The 18,376-nt window shown below is 38.6% G+C and overlaps 11 non-coding genes across 11 annotated transcripts; all 11 read left to right on the top strand.

Annotated features, from left to right (window-relative positions):
- The first annotated feature begins 398 nt into the window (after window positions 1–398).
- On the top strand, window positions 399–470 carry trnac-gca (transfer RNA cysteine (anticodon GCA)). Its single transcript has one exon. It is a non-coding gene; the product is annotated as a tRNA-Cys (tRNA).
- A 1,502-nt stretch (window positions 471–1,972) lies between these two features.
- trnac-gca (transfer RNA cysteine (anticodon GCA)) lies at window positions 1,973–2,044 on the top strand. The gene has a single exon. It is a non-coding gene; the product is annotated as a tRNA-Cys (tRNA).
- Window positions 2,045–3,544: 1,500 nt separating this feature from the next.
- Window positions 3,545–3,616, top strand: trnac-gca (transfer RNA cysteine (anticodon GCA)). Its single transcript has one exon. It is a non-coding gene; the product is annotated as a tRNA-Cys (tRNA).
- A 1,047-nt stretch (window positions 3,617–4,663) lies between these two features.
- Window positions 4,664–4,735, top strand: trnac-gca (transfer RNA cysteine (anticodon GCA)). The gene has a single exon. It is a non-coding gene; the product is annotated as a tRNA-Cys (tRNA).
- A 1,499-nt stretch (window positions 4,736–6,234) lies between these two features.
- trnac-gca (transfer RNA cysteine (anticodon GCA)) lies at window positions 6,235–6,306 on the top strand. The gene has a single exon. It is a non-coding gene; the product is annotated as a tRNA-Cys (tRNA).
- Window positions 6,307–7,807: 1,501 nt separating this feature from the next.
- Window positions 7,808–7,879, top strand: trnac-gca (transfer RNA cysteine (anticodon GCA)). The gene has a single exon. It is a non-coding gene; the product is annotated as a tRNA-Cys (tRNA).
- A 1,500-nt stretch (window positions 7,880–9,379) lies between these two features.
- Window positions 9,380–9,451, top strand: trnac-gca (transfer RNA cysteine (anticodon GCA)). Its single transcript has one exon. It is a non-coding gene; the product is annotated as a tRNA-Cys (tRNA).
- Window positions 9,452–10,498: 1,047 nt separating this feature from the next.
- trnac-gca (transfer RNA cysteine (anticodon GCA)) lies at window positions 10,499–10,570 on the top strand. Its single transcript has one exon. It is a non-coding gene; the product is annotated as a tRNA-Cys (tRNA).
- A 1,501-nt stretch (window positions 10,571–12,071) lies between these two features.
- Window positions 12,072–12,143, top strand: trnac-gca (transfer RNA cysteine (anticodon GCA)). The gene has a single exon. It is a non-coding gene; the product is annotated as a tRNA-Cys (tRNA).
- A 1,955-nt stretch (window positions 12,144–14,098) lies between these two features.
- On the top strand, window positions 14,099–14,170 carry trnac-gca (transfer RNA cysteine (anticodon GCA)). The gene has a single exon. It is a non-coding gene; the product is annotated as a tRNA-Cys (tRNA).
- A 1,955-nt stretch (window positions 14,171–16,125) lies between these two features.
- Window positions 16,126–16,197, top strand: trnac-gca (transfer RNA cysteine (anticodon GCA)). The gene has a single exon. It is a non-coding gene; the product is annotated as a tRNA-Cys (tRNA).
- Window positions 16,198–18,376: the final 2,179 nt, after the last annotated feature.

Below are 18,376 nucleotides of genomic sequence, written 5' to 3'. Positions count from 1 at the left end.
ATTCAGGTTCACACTAAAAGTGATACAAGATGTTTTTTCCATGTATGTCTTCAATCTGCTGGTTGCAATTTATTTTTGGTCAAGATTGCACCAATGTGATTTCTTAGATGTGGGAGGGTTTCCAGCTCTGCCTTCGTTATCTAATGGGAATGTTTCTATTGCAATCGAACAGAGTGTAGCTCAGTGGTGGCGCGTTTTACTGCAGATCAAGAGGTCTCTGCTTCAAATCCAGGAGCCCCCTACGAAAACATGCTGTTATGAGTAAAATGAGGTTCTTTAAACAGTAAGTTGCCTTTTCGTTTGATGGTAGTGAATGGCGTTCATAATGTTGGTTCCTCACGCAGGGCTTTTGATATTCATCTTCATTAATACATGTGAGCTTGTGTTCTACAAGTGGAGGGGGTATAGCTCAGTGGTAGAGCATTTGACTGCAGATCAAGAGGTCTCTGGTTCAAATCCAGGTGCCCCCTACAAGAGAATAAGGGAGTTTGTTCAATGTGTTTCTTCAATCTGTTGCTTACCTTTTATTCTTGGTCAAGATTGCACCAAAGTCATTCCTTAGATATGGCAGGGTTTCCAGCTCAGCCTTTGTTATTGAATGACAATCTTTATTTTACAATTCAATGCACTATAGCTCAATGGTGGAGTATTTCACAACAGATCAAGTGGTCACTGGTCCAAAACCAGGTGCCCCTTAAAAGAGAAACAGGGTGTTTGTTCAATGTATATCTGCAATCTGTGGGTTCCTTATTATTGTTGATCAAAATTGCACCATAGTGATTCCTTAGATAAAGGAGGGTTTCCAGTTCTGCTTTTGTTATATAATGAGAATGTTTCATTTGCAATTGAACAGAGTGAATATCTCATTCATACATCATTTTTCTGCAGAGCAAGAGGTCTCTGGTTCAAATCCAGGTGCCCTCTACAAGAGAAATTGGGTGTTTGTTCAATGTGTATCTTCAATCTGTTGGTTACCTTTTATTCTTGGTCAAGATTGCACCAAAGTCATTCCTTAGATATGGCAGGGTTTCCAGCTCAGCCTTTGTTATTGAATGACAATCTTTATTTTACAATTCAATGCACTATAGCTCAATGGTGGAGTATTTCACAACAGATCAAGTGGTCACTGGTCCAAAACCAGGTGCCCCTTAAAAGAGAAACAGGGTGTTTGTTCAATGTATATCTGCAATCTGCGGGTTCCTTATTATTGTTGATCAAAATTGCACCATAGTGATTCCTTAGATAAAGGAGGGTTTCCAGTTCTGCCTTTGTTATATAATGAAAATGTTTCATTTGCAATTGAACAGAGTAAATAGCTCATTCATACAGCATTTTACTGCAGAGCTAGAGGTCTATGCTTCAATTCCAGGTGCCACCTATGGAAACATGCTGTAATGAGTAGAATGTGCTTCTTCAAATTGTGAATTGCTTTATCTTCAATGGAAGTGGATGGTTTTTGTGATGTAATTCCATCACGTGTCTTTTGATGTTCGTCTTAATTAGGATATGTTTACGAGCATTGTTTAGCTCAATGGTAGAGAATTTAACTGCAGATCAAGAGGTCTCTGCTTCAAATTCAGGTTCACACTAAAAGTGATACAAGATGTTTTTTCCATGTATGTCTTCAATCTGCTGGTTGCAATTTATTTTTGGTCAAGATTGCACCAATGTGATTTCTTAGATGTGGGAGGGTTTCCAGCTCTGCCTTCGTTATCTAATGAGAATGTTTCTATTGCAATCGAACAGAGTGTAGCTCAGTGGTGGCGCGTTTTACTGCAGATCAAGAGGTCTCTGCTTCAAATCCAGGAGCCCCCTACGAAAACATGCTGTTATGAGTAAAATGAGGTTCTTTAAACAGTAAGTTGCCTTTTCGTTTGATGGTAGTGAATGGCGTTCATAATGTAGGTTCCTCAAGCAGGGCTTTTGATATTCATCTTCATTAATACATGTGAGCGTGTGTTCTACAAGTGGAGGGGGTATAGCTCAGTGGTAGAGCATTTGACTGCAGATCAAGAGGTCTCTGGTTCAAATCCAGGTGCCCCCTACAAGAGAATTAGGGTGTTTGTTCAATGTGTATTTTCAATCTGTTGCTTACAATTTATTCTTGGTCAAGATTGCACCAAAGTCATTCCTTAGATATGGTATGGTTTCCAGCTGAGCCTTTGTTATTGAATGACAATCTTTATTTTACAATTCAATGCACTATAGCTCAATGCTAGAGTATTTCACTGCAGATCAAGAGGTCACTGGTCCAAAACCAGGTGCCCCTTAAAAGAGAAACAGGGTGTTTGTTCAATGTATATCTGCAATCTGCGGGTTCCTTATCAGTGTTGATCAAAATTGCACCATAGTGATTCCTTAGATAAAGGAGGGTTTCCAGTTCTGCTTTTGTTATATAATGAGAATGTTTCATTTGCAATTGAACAGAGTGAATATCTCATTCATACATCATTTTTCTGCAGAGCAAGAGGTCTCTGGTTCAAATCCAGGTGCCCTCTACAAGAGAAATTGGGTGTTTGTTCAATGTGTATCTTCAATCTGTTGGTTACCTTTTATTCTTGGTCAAGATTGCACCAAAGTCATTCCTTAGATATGGCAGGGTTTCCAGCTCAGCCTTTGTTATTGAATGACAATCTTTATTTTACAATTCAATGCACTATAGCTCAATGGTGGAGTATTTCACAACAGATCAAGTGGTCACTGGTCCAAAACCAGGTGCCCCTTAAAAGAGAAACAGGGTGTTTGTTCAATGTATATCTGCAATCTGCGGGTTCCTTATTATTGTTGATCAAAATTGCACCATAGTGATTCCTTAGATAAGGGGGGGTTTCCAGTTCTGCCTTTGTTATATAATGAAAATGTTTAATTTGCAATTGAACAGAGTAAATAGCTCATTCATACAGCATTTTACTGCAGAGCAAGAGGTCTATGCTTCAATTCCAGGTGCCACCTATGGAAACATGCTGTAATGAGTAGAATGTGCTTCTTCAAATTGTGAATTGCTTTATCTTCAATGGAAGTGGATGGTTTTTGTGATGTAATTCCATCACGTGTCTTTTGATGTTCGTCTTAATTAGGATATGTTTACGAGCATTGTTAGCTCAATGGTAGAGAACTTAACTGCAGATCAAGAGGTCTCTGCTTCAAATTCAGATTCACACTAAAAGTGATACAAGATGTTTTTTCCATGTATGTCTTCAATCTGCTGGTTGCAATTTATTTTTGGTCAAGATTGCACCAATGTGATTTCTTAGATGTGGGAGGGTGTCCAGCTCTGCCTTCGTTATCTAATGAGAATGTTTCTATTGCAATCGAACAGAGTGTAGCTCAGTGGTGGCGCGTTTTACTGCAGATCAAGAGGTCTCTGCTTCAAATCCAGGAGCCCCTAAGAAAACATGCAGTTATGAGTAAAATGAGGTTCTTTAAACAGTAAGTTGCCTTTTCGTTTGATGGTAGTGAATGGCGTTCATAATGTTGGTTCCTCACGCAGGGCTTTTGATATTCATCTTCATTAATACATGTGAGCGTGTGTTCTACAAGTGGAGGGGGTATAGCTCAGTGGTAGATCATTTGACTGCAGATCAAGAGGTCTCTGGTTCAAATCCAGGTGCCCTCTACAAGAGAAATTGGGTGTTTGTTCAATGTGTATCTTCAATCTGTTGGTTACCTTTTATTCTTGGTCAAGATTGCACCAAAGTCATTCCTTAGATATGGCAGGGTTTCCAGCTCAGCCTTTGTTATTGAATGACAATCTTTATTTTACAATTCAATGCACTATAGCTCAATGGTGGAGTATTTCACAACAGATCAAGTGGTCACTGGTCCAAAACCAGGTGCCCCTTAAAAGAGAAACAGGGTGTTTGTTCAATGTATATCTGCAATCTGCGGGTTCCTTATTATTGTTGATCAAAATTGCACCATAGTGATTCCTTAGATAAGGGGGGGTTTCCAGTTCTGCCTTTGTTATATAATGAAAATGTTTAATTTGCAATTGAACAGAGTAAATAGCTCATTCATACAGCATTTTACTGCAGAGCAAGAGGTCTATGCTTCAATTCCAGGTGCCACCTATGGAAACATGCTGTAATGAGTAGAATGTGCTTCTTCAAATTGTGAATTGCTTTATCTTCAATGGAAGTGGATGGTTTTTGTGATGTAATTCCATCACGTGTCTTTTGATGTTCGTCTTAATTAGGATATGTTTACGAGCATTGTTAGCTCAATGGTAGAGAACTTAACTGCAGATCAAGAGGTCTCTGCTTCAAATTCAGATTCACACTAAAAGTGATACAAGATGTTTTTTCCATGTATGTCTTCAATCTGCTGGTTGCAATTTATTTTTGGTCAAGATTGCACCAATGTGATTTCTTAGATGTGGGAGGGTGTCCAGCTCTGCCTTCGTTATCTAATGAGAATGTTTCTATTGCAATCGAACAGAGTGTAGCTCAGTGGTGGCGCGTTTTACTGCAGATCAAGAGGTCTCTGCTTCAAATCCAGGAGCCCCCTACGAAAACATGCAGTTATGAGTAAAATGAGGTTCTTTAAACAGTAAGTTGCCTTTTCGTTTGATGGTAGTGAATGGCGTTCATAATGTTGGTTCCTCACGCAGGGCTTTTGATATTCATCTTCATTAATACATGTGAGCGTGTGTTCTACAAGTGGAGGGGGTATAGCTCAGTGGTAGATCATTTGACTGCAGATCAAGAGGTCTCTGGTTCAAATCCAGGTGCCCTCTACAAGAGAAATTGGGTGTTTGTTCAATGTGTATCTTCAATCTGTTGGTTACCTTTTATTCTTGGTCTAGATTGCACCAAAGTCATTCCTTAGATATGGTATGGTTTCCAGCTGAGCCTTTGTTATTGAATGACAATCTTTATTTTACAATTCAATGCACTATAGCTCAATGCTAGAGTATTTCACTGCAGATCAAGAGGTCACTGGTCCAAAACCAGGTGCCCCTTAAAAGAGAAACAGGGTGTTTGTTCAATGTATATCTGCAATCTGCGGGTTCCTTATCATTGTTGATCAAAATTGCACCATAGTGATTCCTTAGATAAAGGAGGGTTTCCAGTTCTGCTTTTGTTATATAATGAGAATGTTTCATTTGCAATTGAACAGAGTGAATATCTCATTCATACATCATTTTTCTACAGAGCAAGAGGTCTCTGGTTCAAATCCAGGTGCCCTCTACAAGGAAATTGGGTGTTTGTTCAATGTTTTTCTTCAATCTGTTGCTTACCTTTTATTCTTGGTCAATATTGCACCAAAGTCATTCCTTAGATATGGCAGGGTTTCCAGCTCAGCCTTTGTTATTGAATGACAATCTTTATTTTACAATTCAATGCACTATAGCTCAATGGTGGAGTATTTCACAACAGATCAAGTGGTCACTGGTCCAAAACCAGGTGCCCCTTAAAAGAGAAACAGGGTGTTTGTTCAATGTATATCTGCAATCTGCGGGTTCCTTATCAGTGTTGATCAAAATTGCACCATAGTGATTCCTTAGATAAAGGAGGGTTTCCAGTTCTGCCTTTGTTATATAATGAAAATGTTTCATTTGCAATTGAACAGAGTAAATAGCTCATTCATACAGCATTTTACTGCAGAGCTAGAGGTCTATGCTTCAATTCCAGGTGCCACCTATGGAAACATGCTGTAATGAGTAGAATGTGCTTCTTCAAATTGTGAATTGCTTTATCTTCAATGGAAGTGGATGGTTTTTGTGATGTAATTCCATCACGTGTCTTTTGATGTTCGTCTTAATTAGGATATGTTTACGAGCATTGTTAGCTCAATGGTAGAGAACTTAACTGCAGATCAAGAGGTCTCTGCTTCAAATTCAGATTCACACTAAAAGTGATACAAGATGTTTTTTCCATGTATGTCTTCAATCTGCTGGTTGCAATTTATTTTTGGTCAAGATTGCACCAATGTGATTTCTTAGATGTGGGAGGGTGTCCAGCTCTGCCTTCGTTATCTAATGAGAATGTTTCTATTGCAATCGAACAGAGTGTAGCTCAGTGGTGGCGCGTTTTACTGCAGATCAAGAGGTCTCTGCTTCAAATCCAGGAGCCCCTAAGAAAACATGCAGTTATGAGTAAAATGAGGTTCTTTAAACAGTAAGTTGCCTTTTCGTTTGATGGTAGTGAATGGCGTTCATAATGTTGGTTCCTCACGCAGGGCTTTTGATATTCATCTTCATTAATACATGTGAGCGTGTGTTCTACAAGTGGAGGGGGTATAGCTCAGTGGTAGATCATTTGACTGCAGATCAAGAGGTCTCTGGTTCAAATCCAGGTGCCCTCTACAAGAGAAATTGGGTGTTTGTTCAATGTGTATCTTCAATCTGTTGGTTACCTTTTATTCTTGGTCTAGATTGCACCAAAGTCATTCCTTAGATATGGTATGGTTTCCAGCTGAGCCTTTGTTATTGAATGACAATCTTTATTTTACAATTCAATGCACTATAGCTCAATGCTAGAGTATTTCACTGCAGATCAAGAGGTCACTGGTCCAAAACCAGGTGCCCCTTAAAAGAGAAACAGGGTGTTTGTTCAATGTATATCTGCAATCTGCGGGTTCCTTATCATTGTTGATCAAAATTGCACCATAGTGATTCCTTAGATAAAGGAGGGTTTCCAGTTCTGCTTTTGTTATATAATGAGAATGTTTCATTTGCAATTGAACAGAGTGAATATCTCATTCATACATCATTTTTCTACAGAGCAAGAGGTCTCTGGTTCAAATCCAGGTGCCCTCTACAAGGAAATTGGGTGTTTGTTCAATGTTTTTCTTCAATCTGTTGCTTACCTTTTATTCTTGGTCAATATTGCACCAAAGTCATTCCTTAGATATGGCAGGGTTTCCAGCTCAGCCTTTGTTATTGAATGACAATCTTTATTTTACAATTCAATGCACTATAGCTCAATGGTGGAGTATTTCACAACAGATCAAGTGGTCACTGGTCCAAAACCAGGTGCCCCTTAAAAGAGAAACAGGGTGTTTGTTCAATGTATATCTGCAATCTGCGGGTTCCTTATTATTGTTGATCAAAATTGCACCATAGTGATTCCTTAGATAAAGGAGGGTTTCCAGTTCTGCCTTTGTTATATAATGAAAATGTTTCATTTGCAATTGAACAGAGTAAATAGCTCATTCATACAGCATTTTACTGCAGAGCTAGAGGTCTATGCTTCAATTCCAGGTGCCACCTATGGAAACATGCTGTAATGAGTAGAATGTGCTTCTTCAAATTGTGAATTGCTTTATCTTCAATGGAAGTGGATGGTTTTTGTGATGTAATTCCATCACGTGTCTTTTGATGTTCGTCTTAATTAGGATATGTTTACGAGCATTGTTTAGCTCAATGGTAGAGAATTTAACTGCAGATCAAGAGGTCTCTGCTTCAAATTCAGGTTCACACTAAAAGTGATACAAGATGTTTTTTCCATGTATGTCTTCAATCTGCTGGTTGCAATTTATTTTTGGTCAAGATTGCACCAATGTGATTTCTTAGATGTGGGAGGGTTTCCAGCTCTGCCTTCGTTATCTAATGAGAATGTTTCTATTGCAATCGAACAGAGTGTAGCTCAGTGGTGGCGCGTTTTACTGCAGATCAAGAGGTCTCTGCTTCAAATCCAGGAGCCCCCTACGAAAACATGCTGTTATGAGTAAAATGAGGTTCTTTAAACAGTAAGTTGCCTTTTCGTTTGATGGTAGTGAATGGCGTTCATAATGTAGGTTCCTCAAGCAGGGCTTTTGATATTCATCTTCATTAATACATGTGAGCGTGTGTTCTACAAGTGGAGGGGGTATAGCTCAGTGGTAGAGCATTTGACTGCAGATCAAGAGGTCTCTGGTTCAAATCCAGGTGCCCCCTACAAGAGAATTAGGGTGTTTGTTCAATGTGTATTTTCAATCTGTTGCTTACAATTTATTCTTGGTCAAGATTGCACCAAAGTCATTCCTTAGATATGGTATGGTTTCCAGCTGAGCCTTTGTTATTGAATGACAATCTTTATTTTACAATTCAATGCACTATAGCTCAATGCTAGAGTATTTCACTGCAGATCAAGAGGTCACTGGTCCAAAACCAGGTGCCCCTTAAAAGAGAAACAGGGTGTTTGTTCAATGTATATCTGCAATCTGCGGGTTCCTTATCAGTGTTGATCAAAATTGCACCATAGTGATTCCTTAGATAAAGGAGGGTTTCCAGTTCTGCTTTTGTTATATAATGAGAATGTTTCATTTGCAATTGAACAGAGTGAATATCTCATTCATACATCATTTTTCTGCAGAGCAAGAGGTCTCTGGTTCAAATCCAGGTGCCCTCTACAAGAGAAATTGGGTGTTTGTTCAATGTGTATCTTCAATCTGTTGGTTACCTTTTATTCTTGGTCAAGATTGCACCAAAGTCATTCCTTAGATATGGCAGGGTTTCCAGCTCAGCCTTTGTTATTGAATGACAATCTTTATTTTACAATTCAATGCACTATAGCTCAATGGTGGAGTATTTCACAACAGATCAAGTGGTCACTGGTCCAAAACCAGGTGCCCCTTAAAAGAGAAACAGGGTGTTTGTTCAATGTATATCTGCAATCTGCGGGTTCCTTATTATTGTTGATCAAAATTGCACCATAGTGATTCCTTAGATAAGGGGGGGTTTCCAGTTCTGCCTTTGTTATATAATGAAAATGTTTAATTTGCAATTGAACAGAGTAAATAGCTCATTCATACAGCATTTTACTGCAGAGCAAGAGGTCTATGCTTCAATTCCAGGTGCCACCTATGGAAACATGCTGTAATGAGTAGAATGTGCTTCTTCAAATTGTGAATTGCTTTATCTTCAATGGAAGTGGATGGTTTTTGTGATGTAATTCCATCACGTGTCTTTTGATGTTCGTCTTAATTAGGATATGTTTACGAGCATTGTTAGCTCAATGGTAGAGAACTTAACTGCAGATCAAGAGGTCTCTGCTTCAAATTCAGATTCACACTAAAAGTGATACAAGATGTTTTTTCCATGTATGTCTTCAATCTGCTGGTTGCAATTTATTTTTGGTCAAGATTGCACCAATGTGATTTCTTAGATGTGGGAGGGTGTCCAGCTCTGCCTTCGTTATCTAATGAGAATGTTTCTATTGCAATCGAACAGAGTGTAGCTCAGTGGTGGCGCGTTTTACTGCAGATCAAGAGGTCTCTGCTTCAAATCCAGGAGCCCCTAAGAAAACATGCAGTTATGAGTAAAATGAGGTTCTTTAAACAGTAAGTTGCCTTTTCGTTTGATGGTAGTGAATGGCGTTCATAATGTTGGTTCCTCACGCAGGGCTTTTGATATTCATCTTCATTAATACATGTGAGCGTGTGTTCTACAAGTGGAGGGGGTATAGCTCAGTGGTAGATCATTTGACTGCAGATCAAGAGGTCTCTGGTTCAAATCCAGGTGCCCTCTACAAGAGAAATTGGGTGTTTGTTCAATGTGTATCTTCAATCTGTTGGTTACCTTTTATTCTTGGTCAAGATTGCACCAAAGTCATTCCTTAGATATGGCAGGGTTTCCAGCTCAGCCTTTGTTATTGAATGACAATCTTTATTTTACAATTCAATGCACTATAGCTCAATGGTGGAGTATTTCACAACAGATCAAGTGGTCACTGGTCCAAAACCAGGTGCCCCTTAAAAGAGAAACAGGGTGTTTGTTCAATGTATATCTGCAATCTGCGGGTTCCTTATTATTGTTGATCAAAATTGCACCATAGTGATTCCTTAGATAAGGGGGGGTTTCCAGTTCTGCCTTTGTTATATAATGAAAATGTTTAATTTGCAATTGAACAGAGTAAATAGCTCATTCATACAGCATTTTACTGCAGAGCAAGAGGTCTATGCTTCAATTCCAGGTGCCACCTATGGAAACATGCTGTAATGAGTAGAATGTGCTTCTTCAAATTGTGAATTGCTTTATCTTCAATGGAAGTGGATGGTTTTTGTGATGTAATTCCATCACGTGTCTTTTGATGTTCGTCTTAATTAGGATATGTTTACGAGCATTGTTAGCTCAATGGTAGAGAACTTAACTGCAGATCAAGAGGTCTCTGCTTCAAATTCAGATTCACACTAAAAGTGATACAAGATGTTTTTTCCATGTATGTCTTCAATCTGCTGGTTGCAATTTATTTTTGGTCAAGATTGCACCAATGTGATTTCTTAGATGTGGGAGGGTGTCCAGCTCTGCCTTCGTTATCTAATGAGAATGTTTCTATTGCAATCGAACAGAGTGTAGCTCAGTGGTGGCGCGTTTTACTGCAGATCAAGAGGTCTCTGCTTCAAATCCAGGAGCCCCCTACGAAAACATGCAGTTATGAGTAAAATGAGGTTCTTTAAACAGTAAGTTGCCTTTTCGTTTGATGGTAGTGAATGGCGTTCATAATGTTGGTTCCTCACGCAGGGCTTTTGATATTCATCTTCATTAATACATGTGAGCGTGTGTTCTACAAGTGGAGGGGGTATAGCTCAGTGGTAGATCATTTGACTGCAGATCAAGAGGTCTCTGGTTCAAATCCAGGTGCCCTCTACAAGAGAAATTGGGTGTTTGTTCAATGTGTATCTTCAATCTGTTGGTTACCTTTTATTCTTGGTCAAGATTGCACCAAAGTCATTCCTTAGATATGGTATGGTTTCCAGTTGAGCCTTTGTTATTGAATGACAATCTTTATTTTACAATTCAATGCACTATAGCTCAATGCTAGAGTATTTCACTGCAGATCAAGAGGTCACTGGTCCAAAACCAGGTGCCCCTTAAAAGAGAAACAGGGTGTTTGTTCAATGTATATCTGCAATCTGCGGGTTCCTTATCATTGTTGATCAAAATTGCACCATAGTGATTCCTTAGATAAAGGAGGGTTTCCAGTTCTGCTTTTGTTATATAATGAGAATGTTTCATTTGCAATTGAACAGAGTGAATATCTCATTCATACATCATTTTTCTACAGAGCAAGAGGTCTCTGGTTCAAATCCAGGTGCCCTCTACAAGGAAATTGGGTGTTTGTTCAATGTTTTTCTTCAATCTGTTGCTTACCTTTTATTCTTGGTCAATATTGCACCAAAGTCATTCCTTAGATATGGCAGGGTCTCCAGCTCTGCCTTTGTTATTTAATGACAATCTTTATTTTACAATTCAATGCACTATAGCTCAATGGTGGAGTATTTCACAACAGATCAAGTGGTCACTGGTCCAAAACCAGGTGCCCCTTAAAAGAGAAACAGGGTGTTTGTTCAATGTATATCTGCAATCTGCGGGTTCCTTATTATTGTTGATCAAAATTGCACCATAGTGATTCCTTAGATAAAGGAGGGTTTCCAGTTCTGCCTATGTTATATAATGAAAATGTTTCATTTGCAATTGAACAGAGTAAATATCTCATTCATACAGCATTTTACTGCAGAGCAAGAGGTCTATGCTTCAATTCCAGGTGCCACCTATGGAAACATGCTGTAATGAGTAGAATGTGCTTCTTCAAATTGTGAATTGCTTCATCTTCAATGGAAGTGGATGGTTTTTGTGATGTAATTCCATCACGTGTCTTTTGATGTTCGTCTTAATTAGGATATGTTTACGAGCATTGTTTAGCTCAATGATAGAGAATTTAACTGCAGATCAAGAGGTCTCTGCTTCAAATTCAGGTTCACACTAAAAGTGATACAAGATGTTTTTTCCATGTATGTCTTCAATCTGCTGGTTGCAATTTATTTTTGGTCAAGATTGCACCAATGTGATTTCTTAGATGTGGGAGGGTTTCCAGCTCTGCCTTCGTTATCTAATGAGAATGTTTCTATTGCAATCGAACAGAGTGTAGCTCAGTGGTGGCGCGTTTTACAGCAGATCAAGAGGTCTCTGCTTCAAATCCAGGAGCCCCCTACGAAAACATGCTGTTATGAGTAAAATGAGGTTCTTTAAACAGTAAGTTGCCTTTTCGTTTGATGGTAGTGAATGGCGTTCATAATGTTGGTTCCTCACGCAGGGCTTTTGATATTCATCTTCATTAATACATGTGAGATTGTGTTCTGCAAATGGAGGGGATATAGCTCAGTGGTAGAGCATTTGACTGCAGCTCAAGAGGTCTCTGGTTCAAATCCAGGTGCCCCCTACTAGAGAATTAGGGTGTTTGTTCAATGTGTATCTTCAATCTGTTGCTTACATTTTATTCTTGGTCAAGATTGCACCAAAGTCATTCCTTAGATATAGCAGGGTCTCCAGCTCTGCCTTTGTAATTTATTGACAATCTTTATTTTACAATTCAATGCTCTATAGCTCAATGCTAGAGTATTTCACTGCAGATCAAGAGGTCACTGGTCCAAAACCAAGTGCCCCTTAAATGAGAAACAGGGTGTTTGTTCAATTTATATCTGCAATCTGCGGGTTGCCTATTATTGTTGATCAAAATTGCACCATAGTGATTCCTTAGATAAAGGAGGGTTTCCAGTTCTGCTTTTGTTATGTAATGAGAATGTTTCATTTGCAATTGAACAGAGTGAATATCTCATTCATTCATAATTTTTCTACAGAGCAAGAGGTCTCTGGTTCAAATCCAGGTGCCCCTTACAAGAGAATTAGGGTGTTTGTTCAATGTGTATCTTCAATCTGTTGCTTACCTTTTATTCTTGGTCAAGATTGCACCAAAGTCATTCCTTAGATATGGCAGGGTCTCCAGCTCTGCCTTTGTAATTTTATGACAATCTTTATTTTACAATTAAATGCACTATAGCTCAATGGTGGAGTATTTCACAACAGATCAAGTGGTCACTGGTCCAAAACCAGGTGCCCCTTAAAAGAGAAACAGGGTGTTTGTTCAATGTATATCTGCAATCTGCGGGTTCCTTATTATTGTTGATCAAAATTGCACCATAGTGATTCCTTAGATAAAGGAGGGTTTCCAGTTCTGCCTATGTTATATAATGAAAATGTTTCATTTGCAATTGAACAGAGTGAATATCTCACTCATTCATCATTTTTCTGCAGAGCAAGAGGTCTCTGCTTCAAATCCAGGTGCCCTCTACAAGAGAAATTGGGTGTTTGTTCAATGTGTATCTTCAATCTGTTGGTTACCTTTTATTCTTGGTCAAGATTGCACCAAAGTCATTCCTTAGATATGGTATGGTTTCTAGCTCAGCCTTTGTTATTGAATGACAATCTTTATTTTACAATTCAATGCACTATAGCTCAATGGTGGAGTATTTCACAACAGATCAAGTGGTCACTGGTCCAAAACCAGGTGCCCCTTAAAAGAGAAACAGGGTGTTTGTTCAATGTATATCTGCAATCTGCGGGTTCCTTATTATTGTTGATCAAAATTGCACAATAGTGATTCCTTAGATAAAGGAGGGTTTCCAGTTCTGCCTATGATATATCATGAAAATGTTTCATTTGCAATTGAACAGAGTAAATAGCTCATTCATACAGCATTTTACTGCAGAGCAAGAGGTCTATGCTTCAATTCCAGGTGCCACCTATGGAAACATGCTGTAATGAGTAGAATGTGCTTCTTCAAATTGTGAATTGCTTTATCTTCAATGGAAGTGGATGGTTTTTGTGATGTAATTCCATCACGTGTCTTTTGATGTTCGTCTTAATTAGGATATGTTTACGAGCATTGTTAGCTCAATGGTAGAGAATTTAACTGCAGATCAAGAGGTCTCTGCTTCAAATTCAGGTTCACACTAAAAGTGATACAAGATGTTTTTTCCATGTATGTCTTCAATCTGCTGGTTGCAATTTATTTTTGGTCAAGATTGCACCAATGTGATTTCTTAGATGTGGGAGGGTTTCCAGCTCTGCCTTCGTTATCTAATGAGAATGTTTCTATTGCAATCGAACAGAGTGTAGCTCAGTGGTGGCACGTTTTACTGCAGATCAAGAGGTCTCTGCTTCAAATCCAGGAGCCCCCTACGAAAACATGCTGTTATGAGTAAAATGAGGTTCTTTAAACAGTAAGTTGCCTTTTCGTTTGATGGTAGTGAATGGCGTTCATAATGTTGGTTCCTCACGCAGGGCTTTTGATATTCATCTTCATTAATACATGTGAGATTGTGTTCTACAAATGGAGGGGATATAGCTCAGTGGTAGAGCATTTGACTGCAGCTCAAGAGGTCTCTGGTTCAAATCCAGGTGCACCCTACAAGAGAATTAGGGTGTTTGTTCAATGTGTATCTTCAATCTGTTGCTTACATTTTATTCTTGGTCAAGATTGCACCAAAGTCATTCCTTAGATATGGCAGGGTCTCCAGCTCTGCCTTTGTAATTTATTGACAATCTTTAATTTACAATTCAATGCTCTATAGCTCAATGCTAGAGTATTTCACTGCAGATCAAGAGGTCACTGGTCCAAAACCAAGTGCCCCTTAAATGAGAAACAGGGTGTTTGTTCAATTTATATCTGCAATCTGCGGGTTGCCTATTATTGTTGATCAAAATTGCACCATAGTGATTCCTTAGATAAAGGAGGGTTTCCAGTTCTGCTTTTGTTATATAATGAGAATGTTTCATTTGCAATTGAACAGAGTGAATATCTCATTCATTCATAATTTTTCTACAGAGCAAGAGGTCTCTGGTTCAAATCCAGGTGCCCCTTACAAGAGAATTAGGGTGTTTGTTCAATGTGTATCTTCAATCTGTTGCTTACCTTTTATTCTTGGTCAAGATTGCACCAAAGTCATTCCTTAGATATGGCATGGTCTCCAGCTCTGCCTTTGTAATTTTATGACAATCTTTATTTTACAATTAAATGCACTATAGCTCAATGGTGGAGTATTTCACAACAGATCAAGTGGTCACTGGTCCAAAACCAGGTTCGCCTTAAAAGAGAAACAGGGTGTTTGTTCAATGTATATCTGCAATCTGCGGGTTCCTTATTATTGTTGATCAAAATTGCACCATAGTGATTCCTTAGATAAAGGAGGGTTTCCAGTTCTGCCTATGTTATATAATGAAAATGTTTCATTTGCAATTGAACAGAGTGAATATCTCACTCATTCATCATTTTTCTGCAGAGCAAGAGGTCTCTGCTTCAAATCCAGGTGCCCTCTACAAGAGAAATTGGGTGTTTGTTCAATGTGTATCTTCAATCTGTTGGTTACCTTTTATTCTTGGTCAAGATTGCACCAAAGTCATTCCTTAGATATGGTATGGTTTCTAGCTCAGCCTTTGTTATTGAATGACAATCTTTATTTTACAATTCAATGCACTATAGCTCAATGGTGGAGTATTTCACAACAGATCAAGTGGTCACTGGTCCAAAACCAGGTGCCCCTTAAAAGAGAAACAGGGTGTTTGTTCAATGTATATCTGCAATCTGCGGGTTCCTTATTATTGTTGATCAAAATTGCACAATAGTGATTCCTTAGATAAAGGAGGGTTTCCAGTTCTGCCTATGTTATATAATGAAAATGTTTCATTTGCAATTGAACAGAGTAAATAGCTCATTCATACAGCATTTTACTGCAGAGCAAGAGGTCTATGCTTCAATTCCAGGTGCCACCTATGGAAACATGCTGTAATGAGTAGAATGTGCTTCTTCAAATTGTGAATTGCTTTATCTTCAATGGAAGTGGATGGTTTTTGTGATGTAATTCCATCACGTGTCTTTTGATGTTCGTCTTAATTAGGATATGTTTACGAGCATTGTTAGCTCAATGGTAGAGAATTTAACTGCAGATCAAGAGGTCTCTGCTTCAAATTCAGGTTCACACTAAAAGTGATACAAGATGTTTTTTCCATGTATGTCTTCAATCTGCTGGTTGCAATTTATTTTTGGTCAAGATTGCACCAATGTGATTTCTTAGATGTGGGAGGGTTTCCAGCTCTGCCTTCGTTATCTAATGAGGATGTTTCTATTGCAATCGAACAGAGTGTAGCTCAGTGGTGGCGCGTTTTACTGCAGATCAAGAGGTCTCTGCTTCAAATCCAGGAGCCCCCTACGAAAACATGCTGTTATGAGTAAAATGAGGTTCTTTAAACAGTAAGTTGCCTTTTCGTTTGATGGTAGTGAATGGCGTTCATAATGTTGATTCCTCACGCAGGGCTTTTGATATTCATCTTCATTAATACATGTGAGCTTGTGTTCTACAAGTGGAGGGGGTATAGCTCAGTGGTAGAGCATTTGACTGCAGATCAAGAGGTCTCTGGTTCAAATCCAGTTGCCCCCTACAAAAGAATTAGGGTGTTTGTTCAATGTGTTTCTTCAATCTGTTGCTTAACTTTTATTCTTGGTCAAGATTGCACCAAAGTCAATCCTTAGATATGGCAGGGTCTCCAGCTCTGCCTTTGTAATTTTATGACAATCTTTATTTTACAATTCAATGCACTATAGCTCAATGCTAGAGTATTTCACTGCAGATCAAGAGGTCACTGGTCCAAAACCAAGTGCCCCTTAAATGAGAAACAGGGTGTTTGTTCAATTTATATCTGCAATCTGCGGGTTGCCTATTATTGTTGATCAAAATTGCACCATAGTGATTCCTTAGATAAAGGAGGGTTTCCAGTTCTGCTTTTGTTATATAATGAGAATGTTTCATTTGCAATTGAACAGAGTGAATATCTCATTCATACATCATTTTTCTACAGAGCAAGAGGTCTCTGGTTCAAATCCAGGTGCCCTCTACAAGGAAATTGGGTGTTTGTTCAATGTGTATCTTCAATCTGTTGCTTACATTTTATTCTTGGTCAAGATTGCACCAAATTCATTCCTTAGATATGGCAGGGTTTCCAGCTCAGCCTTTGTTATTGAATGACAATCTTTATATTACAATTAAATGCACTATAGCTCAATGGTGGAGTATTTCACAACAGATCAAGTGGTCACTGGTCCAAAACCAGGTGCCCCTTAAAAGAGAAACAGGGTGTTTGTTCAATGTATATCTGCAATCTGCGGGTTGCCTATTATTGTTGATCAAAATTGCACCATAGTGATTCCTTAGATAAAGGAGGGTTTCCAGTTCTGCTTTTGTTATATAATGAGAATGTTTCATTTGCAATTGAACAGAGTGAATATCTCATTCATACATCATTTTTCTGCAGAGCAAGAGGTCTCTGGTTCAAATCCAGGTGCCCTCTACAAGAGAAATTGGGTGTTTGTTCAATGTGTATCTTCAATCTGTTGGTTACCTTTTATTCTTGGTCAAGATTGCACCAAAGTCATTCCTTAGATATGGCAGGGTTTCCAGCTCAGCCTTTGTTATTGAATGACAATCTTTATTTTACAATTCAATGCACTATAGCTCAATGCTAGAGTATTTCACTGCAGATCAAGAGGTCACTGGTCCAAAACCAAGTGCCCCTTAAATGAGAAACAGGGTGTTTGTTCAATGTATATCTGCAATCTGCGGGTTGCCTATTATTGTTGATCAAAATTGCACCATAGTGATTCCTTAGATAAAGGAGGGTTTCCAGTTCTGCTTTTGTTATATAATGAGAATGTTTCATTTGCAATTGAACAGAGTGAATATCTCATTCATTCATAATTTTTCTACAGAGCAAGAGGTCTCTGGTTCAAATCCAGGTGCCCCTTACAAGAGAATTAGGGTGTTTGTTCAATGTGTATCTTCAATCTGTTGCTTACCTTTTATTCTTGGTCAAGATTGCACCAAAGTCATTCCTTAGATATGGCATGGTCTCCAGCTCTGCCTTTGTAATTTTATGACAATCTTTATTTTACAATTAAATGCACTATAGCTCAATGGTGGAGTATTTCACAACAGATCAAGTGGTCACTGGTCCAAAACCAGGTGCCCCTTAAAAGAGAAACAGGGTGTTTGTTCAATGTATATCTGCAATCTGCGGGTTCCTTATTATTGTAGATCAAATTTGCACCATAGTGATTCCTTAGATAAAGGAGGGTTTCCAGTTCTGCCTATGTTATATCATGAAAATGTTTCATTTGCAATTGAACAGAGTAAATAGCTCATTCATACAGCATTTTACTGCAGAGCAAGAGGTCTCTGCTTCAATTCCAGGTGCCACCTATGGAAACATGCTGTAATGAGTAGAATGTGCTTCTTCAAATTGTGAATTGCTTTATCTTCAATGGAAGTGGATGGTTTTTGTGATGTAATTCCATCACGTGTCTTTTGATGTTCGTCTTAATTAGGATATGTTTACGAGCATTGTTTAGCTCAATGGTAGAGAATTTAACTGCAGATCAAGAGGTCTCTGCTTCAAATTCAGGTTCACACTAAAAGTGATACAAGATGTTTTTTCCATGTATGTCTTCAATCTGCTGGTTGCAATTTATTTTTGGTCAAGATTGCACCAATGTGATTTCTTAGATGTGGGAGGGTTTCCAGCTCTGCCTTCGTTATCTAATGAGAATGTTTCTATTGCAATCGA

The sequence above is a fragment of the Amia ocellicauda genome, chromosome 21, assembly GCF_036373705.1.
Source record: "Amia ocellicauda isolate fAmiCal2 chromosome 21, fAmiCal2.hap1, whole genome shotgun sequence".
In the NCBI taxonomy this organism is placed as follows: domain Eukaryota; kingdom Metazoa; phylum Chordata; class Actinopteri; order Amiiformes; family Amiidae; genus Amia; species Amia ocellicauda.
This window is presented reverse-complemented; position numbering and strand designations above follow the sequence as displayed.